Raw genomic sequence first — 5,000 nt, 5'->3', positions numbered from 1 at the left:
AGACCGGCGGCACCCCCCCAACACCGCCGCTTGGCCCGCGACGAGCCCGCCCCCCCCCCCCCCCCCCCCCAACCCTCCCGCCACCAGGTTCACCGTGACACCGGCCGCCCCCCCCACCCCCCAGCCCACCCACCCCCCCCCGCCACCCCCCGCCCCATCCCACCCCCCCACCCCCCGCCCCCGCCACCCCCGGGGTTCGCGAGGAGACCGGCCGCCCCCTACCTCCGGCCCGCTTTCCACCAGCAGCAGCACATTGGCCGCTCCAGGGAAGGAAGGCGGGAGACCTTAGGACCCAGCGGCGTCGCCGCCGCCGCCTCCGTGCCGGGGGGCCCGGAGGGGCCTCCCGCCGGCGGCGGCGATGATGGGTGGCGCGTGTTTTGGACGCTGAGCCCCCGCAGCTGCCGAGTCCCTGCCGCGCCGTGCCCGCGGCCCGGCTCCCCGCCTTCCTCAGTCGGTCGCTCGGCCGCCCGCCCTCCTGCCCGCCTGCTCCGTTCCCGCCCCGGGTTGAAAGCCAAACGAACGCCGAAGGGGTGGGAGGGAGAGCAGCGACGGGGCGGGGGTGTGTGTGTAACAACAGAAACCGCTCCCCACCAACACCACCCCACCACCACCCCCCCCCCCCCCGCCCCCCCACCGCCGCAACGAGCTCTGTCGACCCCCCTGCCGACCCCCCCCCAACCCCCACCCCTCCCGCCACCAGGTCCACCGTGACACCGGCCGCCCCCTGCCACCCCCGGGGTTCGCGAGGAGACCGGCCGCCCCCTACCTCCGGCCCGCTTTCCACCAGCAGCAGCACATTGGCCGCTCCAGGGAAGGAAGGCGGGAGACCTTAGGACCCAGCGGCGTCGCCGCCGCCGCCTCCATGCCGGGGGGCCCGGAGGGGCCTCCCGCCGGCGGCGGCGATGATGGGTGGCGCGTGTTTTGGACGCTGAGCCCCCGCAGCTGCCGAGTCCCTGCCGCGCCGTGCCCGCGGCCCGGCTCCCCGCCTTCCTCAGTCGGTCGCTCGGCCGCCCGCCCTCCTGCCCGCCTGCTCCGTTCCCGCCGCGGGTTGAAAGCCAAACGAACGCCGAAGGGGTGGGAGGGAGAGCAGCGAGGGCGGGTGGTGGTGGTGGTGGTGGTGTAACAGAAACCGCCCCCGATCCCCCACCCCCCAGCCGTAGTGCTCCGCGGCGCCGAGGAGGCTGCGGTCGGTTGGCGGCCGCACCCACCGCCCTGCAGCTCCGGAGTTGCAGCGGTGGGGCGGGGACCAACGGCTCTTCGGGCGCGCGGGCGACGGTGGGGGTCGGGGGGCTGGGGGGGGTGGGGGGCTGGGGGTGTCTGTGTGTGTGCGCGTGCGTGCGTGTGTGTGTGTGTGTGTGTGTGTGCGCGCGCCTGTGTCTCTCTCTCTCTCGCGCGCGCTCTCTCTCTCTCTCTCTCTCTGTGTCTCTGCGTGTGTGTCCGAGCGCGTGTGTGTCGCGGCGGGGGGGGGGGGGGGGGGGGAACAAACAACAAAACAACAATCCGAACAACACACACACACACACACACGCGCACACACCCCCACACCCCCCATTCCCACACATAAAGCCCGGGAGCCCCCTTCCCACCCCCCCACCCCAACCCCGTCGAAAAAAACCTAAACGCGAATGCCAGCGAGCGCCTGGCAACGCCGGGACCCGGACCCGGACCCGGACCCGGACCCGGACCCGGACCCGGTGAAGGGCGCCCGGTGCCCACGCCTCTGCGGCACAGCGAAAGGCGGGGGGAAAGAAACAAAATAAAAACACACACACGCACCCCCCCCCACACCCCCCCTCCCCCGAGACTAAAGCTAAACCCACGCTGCGAAACCAACAGCTGAAGCCGAGGACCGCCCGGCAGCGCCGGGACCCCGACCCGGCGAAAAGCGCCCGGTTCCCGATGCGAACTCGCTCCAGCGAGACGGGCGTCTCCGTTGGGGGTGAGGTGCGGGGAACGTCGCCGCTTCTGCCGGGTCCCCTGGCAGCCGCGGGAAGCGGGGGGGGGGAGTGGCGGGCGGCGCCGTGCGGCGCGGAGTGGCGCGGCGCAGAGGGGCTGACTGGCGGCCGAGGGGGCGGGCAGCGAATGATGCCAGCGACTGCATGGCAGCCAACGGGTCGGGGCGGGGGGGTGGGGGGGCTGGTGCTGCGTGCACATGAGAGCGCGGCGGGGCGCGGGGGTGCGGGGGTGCGTTAAGAAAAAAAATTTCCCTTTTCATTTATTTTTTTTCGGATTTCATTGGCATCTATCGAAACAAAAATGTCTCGCACGACGCGGCCGCCAGGTCTACCCGCCTCCGGGGCGTGAAGCGGCCGCCAGGTCTGCCAGCCTCCGGGGCGTGAGGCGGCCGTCAGGTCTACCCGCCTCCGCGGCGTGAGGCGGCCGTCAGGTATACCCGCCTCCGCGGCGTGTGGCGGCCGTCAGGTCTACCCGCCTCCGGGGCGTGTGGCGGCCGTCAGGTCTACCCGCCTCCGGGGCGTGAGGCGGCCGTCAGGTCTACCCGCCTCCGGGGCGTGAGGCGGCCGTCAGGTCTACCCGCCTCCGGGGCGTGAGGCGGCCGTCAGGTCTACCCGCCTCCGGGGCGTATGGCGGCCGTCAGGTCTACCCGCCTCCGGGGCGTGAGGCGGCCGTCAGGTCTACCCGCCTCCGGGGCGCGACGCGGCCGTCAGGTCTACCCGCCTCCGGGGCGTGTGGCGGCCGTCAGGTCTACCCGCCTCCGGGGCGTGAGGCGGCCGTCAGGTCTACCCGCTTCCGGGGCGTGAGGCGGCCGTCAGGTCTACCCGCCTCCGGGGCGTGAGGCGGCCGTCAGGTCTACCCGCTTCCGGGGCGTGAGGCGGCCGTCAGGTCTACCCGCCTCCGGGGCGTGAGGCGGCCGTCAGGTCTACCCGCCTCCGGGGCGTGAGGCGGCCGTCAGGTCTACCCGCCTCCGGGGCGTGAGGCGGCCGTCAGGTCTACCCGCTTCCGCGGCGTGAGGCGGCCGTCAGGTCTACCCGCCTCCGGGGCGTGTGGCGGCCGTCAGGTCTACCCGCCTCCGGGGCGTGTGGCGGCCGTCAGGTCTACCCGCCTCCGGGGCGTGAGGCGGCCGTCAGGTCTACCCGCCTCCGGGGCGTGAGGCGGCCGTCAGGTCTACCCACCTCCGAGGCGACCGGCGGTGGCCGCTAGGTGTACCCGGCTCCACGTTGCCGGCGGCCGGATCAGCGTCCGTCGAAAGGGCTGCCAGGTCTACCCGGCTCCGTCGGGACTTAGAGCGCGTGCAGACCTGTTGGCTCCGGCAGTTCCTCCAAGGGGTCGCTGTTTCGCGCTGCCTCCAGTTAGGTCATCGTAAGAGGCGGCGTCTCTGCAGCGCCTCCCCCGCTGGCAGGCTGACACTGCCTTTAAGCGCCCCTTTCCGGCGCGGACCCATATTCTCCTTATATAGGGGCACGAGGCGTCTCTGCTCCAGACAAGCGCCACCGAGCGAGGGCACGCGGCTTAGCCGGCCAAGTGGAATGCTGGGCGGCCGCAGACGGTGGTTTCCCCCGGGGAATTGGGCACGGTTCTCAAGCCGGTGCTCTGTCAGGCGAGCGTGCACGGAACCGAGAGCACCCAGAGAGATGCCGAACGGCACGAAGCCGGGCGGCGTTGGGGCGGTCGCTGCCGAGTGGTGAGAAAAGGACGGGCAGAGGTGCACGGGAGAGGCCGAAGACCGGTGGCCGGAGGCGGCTGGCGGCACTTGAACGCTGGATACTGGGGGGGGGGAGCCGAGCTGTGAGACTACCGTGGGTGGTTACCCCCGTCCCCCCCCGGTCCCCCGAGAGCCCGATGATGGCGGAGGGGGGGAGCGCCGGTATGTGTGTTGACACAGCGGTGCTCCGTACGGTTCCAGCCCGTCGGGGGCTGTTGCCCAGCTCCTTGAGGGGGCCTTGGGGATGGGAGGAGAGGTGGCGGCGGCGGCACCTGCTCCCTTTGTTTGCCGGCCTTAAGCCGGAGCCCGTGGCATGGGCACGCCACGGTTTTGGCTGGTCGCGGTGGCCGGCAGCTTGGATGCAGACGGCCCGGGGGGGGTGTGTCTCGAGCCACCGGTGGGTGGCCCCCCCCCCCCCGGCCCCCCGAGAGCCCGACGATGGTAAGGCGAGAGGCGGCGGCGCCTCCCTGGTTCTTGGTTTACTCCTTTCGTTGCCGGTATCGTATGCCATACGTGCAGGGCGGCCTGTGGTGTCCGGCCGGCTCTCGGCGTCCCTGGTTTCTACCGGCCGGGCTCGGTGAAGGGAGGTCTGCACGGTGCTGTGAGCGAAGGCTAGTCGACTCCTCGGGTCCTTTGCTCTCTCGGCCCTAAGCCGGAGCCCGTGACATGGGCACAGCACGGTACGTTTTTGGCCGCCGGTGTTGGCTGGCAGCCGGGTGCAGATGGCCGTGGTGGGGTGTCTCGAGCCTTCAGCGGCTACCCCCCCCACCACTCTGGTCCCCTGAGAAGCCGGATGATGGTAAGGCGAGGCGGCGGCGCCTCGGTCCTCTTTTCCGCTTTCTTTTTTTCCTGGTGCAGATGCCATACGTGGGGCGGCCTGCGGTGTCCGGTCTGCTCCTGGCATCCCTGGTTTGTACCAGCCGGGCTCAGTGAAGGGGAGGTCTGCACGGTGCTGTGAGCGAGGTTGGTCGGCGCCTCGGTTCCTTTGCTCTCTGGCCCTAAGCCGGAGCCCGCGATGCGGGTACAGCACGTTTTTTTGTTTTTGGCCGGTGGTGGTGTCCGGCAGCCGGATGCAGATGGCCGGCGGGGTGTCCTGAGCCTTCAGCGGCTTTCCCCCGGCCCCCCGCCTGAGCTGTTCCACACCTGGCTTTTTCCCTCCGGGGTAACCTGTTCCCTGCGTTTGTTGGGCAAAGGCCGGTGGCCGGCGGCGGCCGCCGGCACTTGAACGCTGGAAGACCGGCGGAGTCGAGCCTGTCGCGGCTTTACCCCGGTCCAGCCGAGTCGGCTGAAGGGAATCCTTGTGCGTGGCGGGTGGGTGGCGGCGGTGGCGGGGCACATC

This window comes from Athene noctua, unplaced genomic scaffold (genome assembly GCF_965140245.1).
Source record: "Athene noctua unplaced genomic scaffold, bAthNoc1.hap1.1 HAP1_HAP1_scaffold_122, whole genome shotgun sequence".
Lineage (NCBI taxonomy): Eukaryota > Metazoa > Chordata > Aves > Strigiformes > Strigidae > Athene > Athene noctua.
The sequence above is the reverse complement of the archived record's forward strand: the minus strand, read 5'-3'. Positions refer to the sequence as shown.